We start from the raw sequence: 15,359 nt of genomic DNA, 5'->3' as shown, positions 1-15,359 counted from the left end.
CTATTGATGTATAATAGTCACCCCTTGGTTTTATTTTGTTGTATTACATTTTATGATGCTACAGATTTCCTTATGAATTCAACGAGACACTTTCACTAACGTGTTCATAATGATTATATTATCAGGTCTCCTCATCTCTGCACCCCATTATATCAGGTCTCCCCATCACTGCGCCCCATTATATCAGGTCTCCCCATCACTGTGCCCCATTATATCAGGTCTCCCCATCACTGTGCCCCATTATATCAGGTCTCCCCATCACTGTGCCCCATTATATCGGGTCTCCCCATCACTGTGCCCCATTATATCAGGTCTCCCCATCACTGGGCCCCATTATATCAGGTCTCCCCATCACTGTGCCCCGTTATATCAGGTCTCCCCATCACTGTGTCCCATTATATCAGGTCTCCCCATTAGTGTGCCCCATTATATCAGGTCTCCCCATCACTGTGCTCCATTATATCAGGTCTCCCCATCACTGCGCCCCATTATATCAGAAGTCCTCATTAAGGTCCCCCTTACATCAGACATCCTTATCACAGTCCCCCTTACATGCATTGTCCCCATCGGAGTGCCGTCTTTTATCAGGAGTAATCCACAAAGGCCCTCTTTAAATCAGATTCTCCAAGTGTCCCCTTACATCAGCTGTCCTCATCAGAATTCCCATTTCATGGACTGTCCTTAGTGGAGTGCCCCTTTACATGGACTGTCCCCATCATGGAGGTTCCTTATATCAGGAGTCCTCATCAAAGTTCCTCTTACACCAGATGTCCCTACAGAGTCTCCCTTACATGGATTAACCCCATCAGAGTGCCCTTTTACATCAGGGTCCCCAATACAGTTCCTCCTTACATCAGTTGTCCTCATCGGTGTACCCCCTTATATGGACTATCCTAATCTCAGTACCCACTCACATGGACTGTTCCCATCAGAGAACCCCATTACATAGATTGTTCCCATCAGAGTGCCCCCTTACATGAACTGTTCCCATCAGAGAGCCCCCTTTAATGGACTGTTCCCATCAGAGTGCCCCCTTACATGGACTGTTCCCATCGGAGTGCCCCCTTACATGGACTGTTCCCATCAGAGAGCCACCTTTAATGGACTGTTCCCATCAGAGTGCCCCCTTACATGGACTGTTCCCATCGGAGTGCCCCCTTACATGGACTGTTCCCATCAGAGAGCCCCCTTACATGGACTGTTCCCATCGGAGTGCCACCTTACATGGACTGTTCCCATCGGAGAGCCCCCTTATATGGACTGTTCCCATCGGAGTGCCCCCTTACATGGACTGTTCCCATCGGAGTGCCCCCTTACATGGATTGTTCCCATCGGAGTGCCCCCTTACATGGACTGTTCCCATCGGAGTGCCCCCTTACATGGACTGTTCCCATCGGAGTGCCACCTTACATGGACTGTTCCCATCGGAGTGCCCCCTTACATGGACTGTTCCCATCAGAGTGCCCCCTTACATGGACTGTTCCCATCAAAGTGCCCCCTTACATAGACTGTTCCCATCGGAGTGCCCCCTTACATGAACTATTCCCATCAGAGTGCCCCCTAACATGCAGTGTTCCCATCGGAGTGCCCCCTTACATGTAGTGTTCCCATCGGAGTGCCCCCTTACATGGACTGATCCCGTCGGAATGCCCCCTTACATGGACTGATCCCATCAGAGTGCCCCCTTACATGGACTGTTCCCATCGGAGTGCCCCCTTACATGGAATGTTCCCATCGGAATGCCCCCTTACATGGACTGTTCCCATCGGAGTGCCACCTTACATGGACTGTTCCCATCGGAGTGCCCCCTTACATGGACTGTTCCCATCGGAGTGCCCCCTTACATGGACTGTTCCCATCGGAGTGCCCCCTTACATGGACTGTTCCCATCGGAGTGCCCCCTTACATGGACTGTTCCCATCGGAGTGCCCCCTTACATGGACTGTTCCTATCGGAGTGCCCCCTTACATGTAGTGTTCCCATCGGAGTGCCCCCTTACATGGACTGATCCCATCGGAATGCCCCCTTACATGGACTGATCCCATCGGAGTGCCCCCTTACATGGACTGATCCCATCGGAGTGCCCCCTTACATGGACTGTTCCCATCGGAGTGCCCCCTTACATGGACTGTTCCCATTGGAGTGCCCCCTTACATGGACTGTTCCCATCTGGGTGCCCCCTTACATGGACTGTTCCCGTCGGAGTGCCCCCTTACAAGGACTGTTACCGTCGGATTGCCCCCTTACATGGACTGTTCCCATCGGAGTGCCCCCTTACATGGACTTTTGCCATCGGGGTCCCCCTTTACATGGACTGTTCCCATCAAAGTGCCCCCTTACATGGACTGTTCCCATCGGAGTGCCCCCTTACATGGACTGTTCCCATCTGGGTACCCCCTTACATGGACTGTTCCCATCTGGGTGGCCCCTTACATGGACTGTTCCCATCGGAGTGCCCCCTTACAAGGACTGTTACCATCGGATTTCCCCCTTACATGGACTGTTCCCATCGGAATGCCCCCTTACATGGACTGTTCCCATCGGAGTGCCCCCTTACATGGACTGTTCCCATCGGAGAGCCCCCTTACATGCACTGTTCCCATCGGAGAGCCCCCTTACATGGACTGTTCCCATCGGAGAGCCCCCTTACATGGACTGTTCCCATCGGAGTGCTCCCTTACATGGACTGTTCCCATCGGAGTGCCCCCTTACATGGACTGTTCCCATCGGAGTGCCCCCTTACAAGGACTGTTACCATCGGATTGCCCCCCTTACATGGACTGTTCCCATCGGAGTGCCCCCTTACATGGACTGTTCCCATCGGAGTGCCCCCTTACATGGACTGCTCCCATCGGAGAGCCCCCTTACATGCACTGTTCCCATCGGAGTGCAGCCTTACATGGACTGTTCCCATCGGAGTGCCCCCTTACATGGACTGTTCCCATCGGAGTGCCCCCTTACATGGACTGTTCCCATCGGAGTGCCACCTTACATGGACTGTTGCCATCGGAGTGCCACCTTACATGGACTGTTCCCATCGGAGTGCCCCCTTACATGGACTGTTCCCATCGGAGTGCCCCCTTACATGGACTGTTCCCATCGGAGAGCCCCCTTACATGGACTGTTCCCATCGGAGTGCCACCTTACATGGACTGTTCCCATCGGAGAGCCCCCTTATATGGACTGTTCCCATCGGAGTGCCCCCTTACATGGACTGTTCCCATCGGAGTGCCCCCTTACATGGATTGTTCCCATCGGAGTGCCCCTTACATGGACTGTTCCCATCGGAGTGCCCCCTTACATGGACTGTTCCCATCGGAGTGCCACCTTACATGGACTGTTCCCATCGGAGTGCCCCCTTACATGGACTGTTCCCATCAGAGTGCCCCCTTACATGGACTGTTCCCATCAAAGTGCCCCCTTACATAGACTGTTCCCATCGGAGTGCCCCCTTACATGAACTATTCCCATCAGAGTGCCCCCTAACATGCAGTGTTCCCATCGGAGTGCCCCCTTACATGTAGTGTTCCCATCGGAGTGCCCCCTTACATGGACTGATCCCGTCGGAATGCCCCCTTACATGGACTGATCCCATCAGAGTGCCCCCTTACATGGACTGTTCCCATCGGAGTGCCCCCTTACATGGAATGTTCCCATCGGAATGCCCCCTTACATGGACTGTTCCCATCGGAGTGCCACCTTACATGGACTGTTCCCATCGGAGTGCCCCCTTACATGGACTGTTCCCATCGGAGTGCCCCCTTACATGGACTGTTCCCATCGGAGTGCCCCCTTACATGGACTGTTCCCATCGGAGTGCCCCCTTACATGGACTGTTCCCATCGGAGTGCCCCCTTACATGGACTGTTCCTATCGGAGTGCCCCCTTACATGTAGTGTTCCCATCGGAGTGCCCCCTTACATGGACTGATCCCATCGGAATGCCCCCTTACATGGACTGATCCCACCGGAGTGCCCCCTTACATGGACTGATCCCATCGGAGTGCCCCCTTACATGGACTGTTCCCATCGGAGTGCCCCCTTACATGGACTGTTCCCATTGGAGTGCCCCCTTACATGGACTGTTCCCGTCGGAGTGCCCCCTTACAAGGACTGTTACCGTCGGATTGCCCCCTTACATGGACTGTTCCCATCGGAGTGCCCCCTTACATGGACTTTTGCCATCGGGGTCCCCCTTTACATGGACTGTTCCCATCAAAGTGCCCCCTTACATGGACTGTTCCCATCGGAGTGCCCCCTTACATGGACTGTTCCCATCTGGGTACCCCCTTACATGGACTGTTCCCATCTGGGTGGCCCCTTACATGGACTGTTCCCATCGGAGTGCCCCCTTACATGGACTGTTCCCATCGGAATGCCCCCTTACATGGACTGTTCCCATCGGAGTGCCCCCTTACATGGACTGTTCCCATCGGAGAGCCCCCTTACATGCACTGTTCCCATCGGAGAGCCCCCTTACATGGACTGTTCCCATCGGAGAGCCCCCTTACATGGACTGTTCCCATCGGAGTGCTCCCTTACGTGGACTGTTCCCATCGGAGTGCCCCCTTACATGGACTGTTCCCATCGGAGTGCCCCCTTACAAGGACTGTTACCATCGGATTGCCCCCTTACATGGACTGTTCCCATCGGAGTGCCCCCTTACATGGACTGTTCCCATCGGAGTGCCCCCTTACATGGACTGCTCCCATCGGAGAGCCCCCTTACATGCACTGTTCCCATCGGAGTGCAGCCTTACATGGACTGTTCCCATCGGAGTGCCCCCTTACATGGACTGTTCCCATCGGAGTGCCCCCTTACATGGACTGTTCCCATCGGAGTGCCACCTTACATGGACTGTTGCCATCGGAGTGCCACCTTACATGGACTGTTCCCATCGGAGTGCCCCCTTACATGGACTGTTCCCATCGGAGTGCCCCCTTACATGGACTGTTCCCATCAAAGTGCTCCCTTACATGGACTGTTCCCATCGGAGAGCCCCCTTACATGCACTGTTCCCATCGGAGAGCCCCCTTACATGGACTGTTCCCATCGGAGAGCCCCCTTACATGGACTGTTCCCATCGGAGAGCCCCCTTACATGGACTGTTCCCATCGGAGTGCCCCCTTACATGGACTGTTCCCATCGGAGTGCCACCTTACATGGACTGTTCCCATCGGAGTGCCCCCTTACATGGACTGATCCCATCGGAGTGCCCCCTTACATGGACTGATCCCATCGGAGTGCCCCCTTACATGGACTGTTCCCATCTGGGTGCCCCCTTACATGGACTGTTCCCATCGGAGTGCCCCCTTACATGGACTGTTCCCATCGGAGTGCCCCCTTACATGGACTGTTCCTATCGGAGTGCCCCCTTACATGGACTGTTTCCATCGGAGTGCCCCCTTACAAGGACTGTTCCCATCGGAGTGCCCCTTTACATGGACTGTTCCCATCAAAGTGCCCCCTTACATGGACTGTTCCCATCGGAGTGCCCCCTAACATGCAGTGTTCTCATCAGAGTGCCCCCTTACATGCAGTGTTTCCATCGGAGTGCCCCCTTACATGGACTGTTCCCATCGGAGTGCCCCCTAACATGTACTGTTCCCATCGGAGTGCCCCCTCACATGGACTGTTCCCATCGGAGTGCCCCCTCACATGGACTGTTCCCATCGGAGTGCCCCCTCACATGGACTGATCCCATCGGAGTGCCCCCTTTACATCAACTGATCCTATCGGAGTGCCCCATGCATGGATTGTTCTCATCGGAGTGTCCCTTTATGTCACCTGCCCCCCCCAGTCTGTCCCAGAGATGATTGGACGGTCCTCTCCAGAGTGTCCTTGCTCTCTGAGCAGAGCTTCCTCACAGTCTAGACTCCTCCCCCTTTGGAAACGTCCAAAGGGGGCGATGCGGTACGAACAGCCAGGAGGCGGGGCTGAGGAGCGCGCGGGTAGGATCATAGACTACATAGCTTGCTAGGAGACCGGCCTTCCAGGAGATGAGTGGAGGGGAGGGGTCTAGCAGCAAAATGGAGCTCCACTCTAGATAGGACATGTGGCCTGCACTCCATCTTTAGTTCAGGTCTCCTTTTTTTTTCTTTTTGTTTATTGAACTTTAATTCAATAAACAACCAACAATCGCAGCTCAATGAAGTGGATGTCACATATTTCCTGTGTAGATTTGTACAGAAACTGAGAAGTCTGGCTGCAGAATGGAACTCCATTTTGGAGGTCACATGTTTCCTGTCAAGTGGAGCTCCACTCTGTAGCCTCTGAATATTTGTTAGTTCATTAAAGTTCATTAAAAAAGGGGCGGAGTGGAGGTCATGTGTTTCCTCTCAAATTCTGCAGCCAGCTTGTCTGAATAGAGCCCCGCCTCAGTCAAGACTCCTCCCTCCGATGATGCAGTAAGAAAGGGGCGGAGCAACTTTGAGCAGCTAGGAGGCGGAGCTGAGGAGCGTGAAAAAGAAATGGGTGTGATCTGTTCTGTAGTGTTTACATCGGTTGCTAGGAGACTGGCGCTGTGCTTGGAGCAGCTGCCTGCACGGTGCTGATGGTGATGGGATCAGTCCATGTAAGTGTAAGGGGTTACTCCGATGGGATCAGTCCATGTAAGCGTAAGGGGGCACTCCAATGGGAACAGTCAATGTAAAGGGGCACTCCGATGGGATCAGTGCATGTAAGGGGGCACTCCGATGGGAACAGTACATGTAAGGGGGGCACTCCGATGGGATCAGTGCATGTAAGGGGACACTCCGATGGGAACAGTCCATGTAAGGGGGGCACTCCGATGGGATCAGTGCATGTAAGGGGACGCTCCGATGGGAACAGTCCATGTAAAGGGGCACTCCGATGGGATCAGTGCATGTAAGGGGACACTCTGATGGGAACAGTCCATGTAATGGGGCACTCCGATGGGAACAGTCCATGTAAAGGGGGCACTCCGATGGGAACAGTCCATGTAAAGGGGGCACTCCGATGGGAACAGTCCATGTAAGGGGGCACTCCGATGAGAACAGTCCATGCAAAGGAGCAAACCGATGGGAACAATGCATGTAAGGGGGCACTCCGATGGGATGAGTCCATGTAAAAAGGCACTTCAATCGGAACAGTCCATGTAAGGGGTAGAGGCGGCTTCATGTCGGTCAATCAGATAACAAATGGCTGAGGGTCCGGCAGTCTGTGTTCTTTATCAGAAGGGTCACCTCTATGCTGCAGCTTCAAAGCAGGGAGCCGGCCTCTGCAGATTGCCAGTGACCTCCGACCCCCAGGTCCCATTAAGGGAACCTGCCTACAATACAGCCGCCATTACTAGGTGGTCCCGGATGTAATAGAAAGGTCAAATTGTGGAGGATTGTATGAGCACAGCACACATTGTCAGATCAGATTGGTGGAGATCGCTGTTCAATCATGTCTGACTTTCGCCCCACACCATGATGGTCACATGATTGCTTGGGTGGGCGCTAACGATGGTGGATCCTCATACAACTCACTGTTTATGTCTTACAGAGCCCCTCCCCCATACTGGGAATCTGATTGGACGTGAAGTACCGTCAGCCTCATGGTGGAAGAGCCGTGAGCCGCCAACATGGACACCAAATGCGTAAAGGTGGCGGAACGATGTCGGCAAGTGAAGGGCGAGGGGACGGACATGAAGTATCAGATGATGGGTGCAGTGAGCAGCAGGCGCTGTCAGTACTTCATCCAGAAGACAGGTAGGTGGGTGAGGATGGGAGCAAAGGGGTCCTCACTGGGTGAACGAATGGTGTGTCACCCATATACAGAGAGGGCTCAAAATACTCATGTATGAGCTGGAAGTGGCAGGAGATCAGTGCTGGTAGTATCCATCACAGACAACACTGACCCATCCTCCCATCCCTGCGATCCCCACATACTGACCCATCCCTGCGATCCCCACATACTGACCTATCCCTGCAATCCCCACATACTGACCTATCCCTGCAATCCCCACATACTGACCCATCCTCCCATCCACCACATACTGACCCATCCCTGCAATCCCCACATACTGACCCATCCCTGCAATCCCCACATACTGACCCATCCCTGCAATCCCCACATACTGACCCATCCCTGCAATCCCCGCATGCTGACCAATCCCTGCAATCCCCACATACTGACCCTTCCCTGCAATCCCTACATACTGACCTATCCCTGCAATCCCAGCACCAACCCTCCTCACCAACCCAACACTGCCTCACCCATCCACCACATACTGACCCATCCCTGCAGTCCCCACATACTGACCCATCCCTGCGATCCCCACATACTGACCCATCCCTGCGATCCCCACATACTGACCCATCCCTGCGATCCCCACATACCGACCCATCCCTGCGATCCCCACATACCGACCCATCCCTGCGATCCCCACATACCGACCCATCCCTGCGATCCCCACATACCGACCCTTCCCTGCGATCCCCACATACCGACCCATCCCTGCGATCCCCACATACCGACCCTTCCCTGCGATCCCCACATACCGACCCATCCCTGCGATCCCCACATACCGACCCATCCCTGCGATCCCCACATACCGACCCATCCCTGCGATCCCCACATACCGACCCATCCCTGCGATCCCCACATACCGACCCATCCTTGCGATCCCCACATACCGACCCATCCCTGCGATCCCCACATACCGACCCTTCCCTGCGATCCCCACATACCGACCCATCCCTACGATCCCCACATACCGACCCTTCTCTGCGATCCCCACATACCGACCCATCCCTGCGATCCCCACATACCGACCCATCCCTGCGATCCCCACATACCGACCCATCCCTGCGATCCCCACATACCGACCCATCCCTGCAATCCCCACATACCGACCCATCCCTGCAGTCCCCACATACCGACCCATCCCTGCAATGCCCACATACCGACCCTTCCTTGCAATCCCCACATACCGACCCATCCCTGCAATCCCCACATACCGACCCATCCCTGCAGTCCCCACATACCGACCCATCCCTGCAGTCCCCACATACCGACCCATCCCTGCAATCCTCACATACCGACCCATCCCTGCAATCCCCACGTACCGACCCATCCCTGCAATCCCCACATACCGACCCATCCCGGCAGTCCCCACATACTGACCCATCCCTGCAGTCCCAGCATCGACCCTCCGCACAGTAGTGTATTTTACTTTTTTGCTGCCCTAGGCAAGACTAAAATTGAGCACCCCCTATCTACATTTATCTCTCCCCTTGCTGTTTAAGATCCACCTCTTCAGTACAGGAGCATGATGGAGGGCAGTGTGACATGGCAGGGGGGGTCGTGGGACAGGAGAGGGTCAGCATGATGGGGGGCAGCAGGACAGGAAGGGGGCAGCAGGAGAGGAGGGGGGCAGCAGGAAGGGGGAGTAGGCCATCGAGACAGGTAGGAGGGTAGCAGGACAAGAGGGAGGCATCATGACAGGGGGAGGGCAGCATGATGGGGGGTAGCATGATGGGTGGGGAGACAGGTGGGGGCAGAGGGACAGGAGAAGTGCAGTGGGACAGGAGGAGGAGCACAGAGGGACAGGTGGGGGGCATGGAACAGGATCGGGGCAGCGGGACAGGAGGAGCGCAGAGGGACAGGTGAGTGGCAGTGGGACAGGAGGAGCACAGAGGGACAGGTGGGGGGCAGCATGACGGGGGCATGGGACAGGATCGGGGCAGCGCGACAGGAGGAGCGCAGAGGGACAGGTGAGGGGCAGTGGGAAAGGAGGAGCGCAGAGGGAAAGGTGAGTGGCAGTGGGACAGGAGGAGCTCAGAGGGACAGGTGGGGGGCAGCGTGACAGGGGGCATGGGACAGGATCGGGGCAGCGGGACAGGAGGAGCGCAGAGGGACAGGTGGGGGGCAGCGTGACAGGGGGCATGGGACAGCATCGGGGCAGTGGGACAGGAGGAGCGCAGAGGGACAGGTGAGGGGCAGTGGGACAAGAGGAGCACAGAGGGACAGGTGAGGGGCAGTGGGGACAGATGGGGGGTAGTGGGACAATGTGGGGGGACAGGAGGGGGGAAGTGGAACAGGTGTGGGAAAGGGTGACAGGAGGGGGCAGCGTGACAGGGGGCAGTGTGACGTAGAGGGGGCAATGGTACGGGGGAGGGAAGTGGGACAGGTAGGGGGCTGTGTCGGCGGGACAGGAGTGGGGAAGCACCAGTCCTCCAAGCTCTTACCTGTCCTGCAGGGGCTCCTCCAGACAGTGTCAGGATCACTCCAGGAGGGACGCTTGTGTCCCATATCCCTCAGGATCTCCGGCGGCGGCTGCAAAAGAGTGGGGGGCTCCTACACCCTGACCTCGTTCTTTTCTTTTTCCTCCTCCGCTGGCACCTTCTGGCCATCCTGCCCATCCCAGCGCACACTGACAGTGGGCCCCGCCCTCACGCGCTCCGAGCGCACACCAGGGATCCGCCCACCACTCTTCTCTCCTCTGCAGCCGGTCCCTTAGCCCGGGTAACTCTCCTTGTGTGTCGGCTTGGCTGTACACTCATCCATGGCAGCACTGTTGCTGACACACACAGTGTCCCTTCTGCTTGGGGGGTGTGCCGCCCCCCTGTAAACTGCCACCCTAGACAAACGCCTTGTTTGCCTCATTGGAGATACACCCCTGCCTCCTCACCACCCCCCAACACTAACACAGTCCCATCCCTGCAACCAAAATCAGAACAATAACCCTCCTGGAGCCTTGTTTGCCAGGAAATTCCCTCGTAGACATTCCTCACCAGAACACGTAACCTGTATGCATAGCCAAAACGTTTTTTTCTGTTCTTGGTTAAGTGGGAAGGATCGGCGCCCCTGTTGTGTTTTATTGGGTTTTTTTTCCCACCTGGGAGAGTCTCTATTTTTCTTATAAATACAATGTGAATATGATATCAAACCAAAAAAACCTTAAACCCACTCTAATTCCTAATTAGAAGAAACCTTCAACCCCTGAAAGTTTAAAACCAAATAAATTATTCCAAAAAAGAATCTTCCCTCTTTCAACAAATTTTCCACCTATATTAAAACACCAAAACCTCCCCTTATCAGTGATAGTCATATAAGCAAACTAACAAAAAACATAAAGTTCAGTGTCTCGGTAGTCAATAAAAAAGTGTAGAACTTGAAAATTTTCTTGCAATGTTGATTGTGTCCAATGACTTTTGTGAAAAACCTCAAAATTAAAGAAACCCAAAATAGTGCATTAACATAACACAAACAAAGAAGAAGAAAAAAAAAAAAAATTCACACACACACACACACACACACACATATATATATATATATATATATATATATATACACACACATACACACACAGATATATATATCAAAAAAATGTGCAACACTAAGTGAGACAAAAAACAGTGAAACACTTGTGAAACAATCTGAAAAAAATTATTCCCAGCAACACTCGTGCTCAAGAAAATATATAATCCTGAAGTGATACACTCAGTGAGAATCCTAACCCACACGTGACACTTCTAGTGAGTAAGGAAAATATACCCTTACCAACAGTAGGAAAAACCAGCGCCTTTATAATACAACTTGTAGAAATCCTCCCAAAGAACTTTCTCCTCCTCTCCTCCTTCACTTGTTATTGGAGTAACAATGTAATGCCATCCTCAATCACAAGCCTTGATCACAGATTTACCAGGCTCCAATGTAATGGAAAATGACCATGGTGTGACTCCGCATATATTCAAAATAGTATCACTTTAATGAATCTGCTTACATTTGAAGGTTAATTTGAAATGCGATTTTGAGACAAACCCCACTTTCTGGGGATTACCAGGCAGTTCCCACACGAGGTGTACAGTGATTCCCACAACAAAGATGGCCGCCGTGACACTTCCGGTTCCTGCTCCTTGCGTTTGACCTCACTTCCTGTTGACGCGTTTCGTCATATCCGGGACTTAGTCATAAGAGATAGGGACGTCCGGACACCTGGCTGCAATATATAATGCTCCTCAATTTGTTGACGATACTCCGATCGCCATATTGGAACAGGGAAACATCGCCCTTACTAAACCAAACAGCGGGATCTTAGACTCACAGGAAATGTCCTCCCTGTGCAATCGGAACACGGTACCTTAAACAGCCACATCCAACATAACATTCATATCACATAACCCAAATCCAGAAAAGTGCATTAATATATATCCTAACTGGTGAATCATGATTTCTCACTAAATACAAACATTAATTAAAAACATAATTAAAAACATTATTTTATTCACTAAATACCCCATACTGCATGTATGTCCTAACAGAAATCTCATCTAATATAATAAGCTACATTAAGACTAGTATCTCTACTCCCTAATCCCCCTACTGGTCATGATTAATATTACCATCTTATTTAAAATACAAATTCAAATAAATTCCACATATAATTATAATCACTTATAAAATATTATTTCTTATTACCCTAAAAAACTAGAAAAATATTAAAATTAAATAACAAAAATCAAATTAGATTAAAATTAAAGTAAAAAAAACTTTCTCTTTTTATTAGAAATTAGAAATAAAACAATTTAGGTCTAAATCCACATTTAATCCTCTGGGTCTAAGTGTTCTTAACTGGAATATCCAGAATGTTTCATTTTGTGATAAAATTTTAATTTTATCACTACCTCTCCAATGGGCTTCTATAGAATCAATTCCACAGAATTTCAGGGTCCGCGGATCGCAGTTATGGACATCCCTGAAATGTCTGGAAAAGCAGTGATCTTTCTTACCTTTTCTAATATTATTAACATGTTCGCTCAATCTTTTATGAAGGGGTCTTGACGTTCTGCCCACATACTGTAAGTGGCACGAACATTCTAATAAATATGTAAGAAATGCCGAATTACACGAAATACATTTTTTTATTTCAAAACTCTTTCCAGTATTTTGTGAAGTAAATTCTGTTATAGATCTACTATTAATACCTGTTGTTTTACATATGGAGCATTTCTTACAAGGGTAAAATCCTTTAAGATTAAACATATTCATCTTCTTTTTCATTGGGAGAGAAATAACATTTTTCACTAAAATATCCCTTAAATTGTTTGTTCTCCTATAAATAAACGTAGGTTTTTCTGGTATTGACTGGCCCAAAATCCTGTCCTTTTTGATAACTGGCCAGTGTTTATTAAAAATAGATTCTATCTCTTTGTATTGGCAATTATATCTAGATATAAACGCATAATCCAACCTCTTATTTTTCTCTTTTATTTGTTTTGGTTGATATCTGACTTTTTGATCTCCAATATAATTCTTACTAATTTTAAACCTAATTTTTTCTAACTTAATGGGGTCATACCCTTTCTGGACAAACCTGTCTTTAATTAACTCTGTTTGTTCTATATATTCCTTCAATCTAGAACAATTACGCATAATTCTAACGAATTGACTTTTGGGTATACCATTTATCCAAATAGGGTGGTGACAACTATTAGTCGGTATAAAGCCATTTCTATCTGTTTCCTTGAAATATGTTTTAGTAAAAAGAGAATCATTTTCTTTAAAAATATTAAGATCTAAAAAATTAATAGACATAAAATCAACAGTAAACGAAAAACCTAAATTATATTCATTATTCTCTAAAAATAAGAGGAACTCTTTCAGTGATTCTAGGGAACCTTCCCACATAACCAAGATATCATCAATGTAACGTTTCCACAATATGAGTTCCTTCCTTCTATTTTTAAAAATGTCCTTCTCCTCCCATTTTGCTAAAAATATATTAGCAAGGCTTTGCGCCCATTGCAACCCCTTTTTTTTGTACAAAGAAGTCTCCATTATACCAAAAATAATTCTTATCTAAACAAAATTCAAGTAACTGGATAATAAACTTTCTCTGCTTAATGTGAAGATCAGAGAAGTTTTTCAAAGCCCATTTAATGGCTTTAATGCCATCATTATGTTTAATATTCGTATATAAAGCATTAACATCAATTGTAACTAGCAGAGTCTCCTTAGTAATTCTCATATTATTCACTATATTAATGACATCACTGCTATCTTTTAAATATGAAGGCATTTTTCTCACTATCGGCTGTACATAAAAATCAATATATTCACCCGTTCTTGAATATAAAGACCCAATCCCATTAATTATAGGTCTACCCGGGGGATTGGTCAAATTTTTATGAATTTTGGGTAAATAGTAAATAATTGGCGTTTTACAATGATTGGGAATCAAGTATCTCCCTTCTTTTTCTGATAAAATACCATCTTTTTCTGCTTCCTTCACTAGATTATGGAGCGTTTTTTTGTACAGTTTTACTGGATTATTTTTAATTTTCATATATGTTTCCTGATCATTTAACATATGTTCCATTTCTTTTTCATATGCAGATCTGTCTAAAACAACCACCCCCCCCTTATCTGCAGGTCTGATAACAATATTTTTCTTTTCTTTCAGGGATTTTAGTCCTAATTGAAAAGCTTGATCTTCCTGATATTTTTTCCTTTCCATCTCTGTTAAATCATCAATGACCATATTTTTAAAGGCCTCTATATAATGATTCTTATTATTAGTAGGATTAAATGTTGAATAATTTCTAAGTCCACTATGTGCGTAAATATCACTAGGGCTATTTTTATTTGCATTTTTATTAGGACCCGGTAATGAGGCAAAATATTTTTTAATATTTAATTTTCTCATATATTTGTTAATATCTACATAGATACCAAATTTATCCAATTTTGCCTTCGGTGCAAATTTTAGACCTTTATCTCTATTTTTCTTGATGGCTGTTGTCACTGAAGCAGAACATTATGAGAAATGTAAAATTGTAAAGCTGTTCCCAGAAAAGGAATAGAGAAGTCCTCCAATGCAGACATTTGTTCTACTCTATCCAAAAGTGAAAACGATTTGGCTATAGATACAGTTAACTCCATTTAATCCCTCATTATATGTCACTTACTGTTACCAGGACATAGAAGGTGAATCTCCCCAGGGGAACACAGATCGCAATAACAATTTCATAGGGAATCTAACCCATGACTTGCTTCCATTGTGAGGATCTTTTAGGAGATCAATAGGAAGGATTTTCCCAACAAAGCTTGAATGATGATCCACCAGGCCAGAGAAAACCTGGTGTTTGGTGACAGGTGCATCAGTTTGTCCCGAGATTGAACCGATTTGTCCCAGGATGAACTAACAAAAGAAAAGAGCAATCATTTTCCTAATGACACCAGTGTAATGGAAATTATTTTTGACTCCAATTTAAGGCTCGTTCACACTTGACTGTTTTACCAACGCTTGCCAAATACACCTATAGCGTTTGGCATGTGTTGGTCCGGCGTTTGCGGAGCGTTTTTTAACGCTCGGCAAATGCCGCATGCGCGGTTTAGCGGCGGTTGCTA

The 15,359-nt window shown here is 49.1% G+C and overlaps 1 long non-coding RNA gene across 1 annotated transcript in view; it reads right to left on the bottom strand.

The window, feature by feature from the left end:
• Nucleotides 1-11,871, bottom strand: part of LOC149467713 (uncharacterized) — a 34,041-nt gene extending 22,170 nt beyond the window's left edge. Inside the window, exon 1 of the long non-coding RNA XR_016311855.1 lies at nt 11,734-11,871. This is a non-coding gene — a long non-coding RNA (uncharacterized LOC149467713). The remainder of the gene's footprint in view (nt 1-11,733) is intronic.
• Between the last annotated feature and the right edge of the window lie 3,488 nt (nt 11,872-15,359).

This window comes from Staurois parvus, unplaced genomic scaffold (assembly GCF_062004578.1).
Source record: "Staurois parvus isolate SC_StPar_1 unplaced genomic scaffold, SC_StPar_1.0 ptg000102l, whole genome shotgun sequence".
Classification (NCBI taxonomy): Eukaryota; Metazoa; Chordata; class Amphibia; order Anura; family Ranidae; genus Staurois; species Staurois parvus.
The sequence above is the reverse complement of the archived record's forward strand: the minus strand, read 5'-3'. Positions and strand labels throughout refer to the sequence as shown.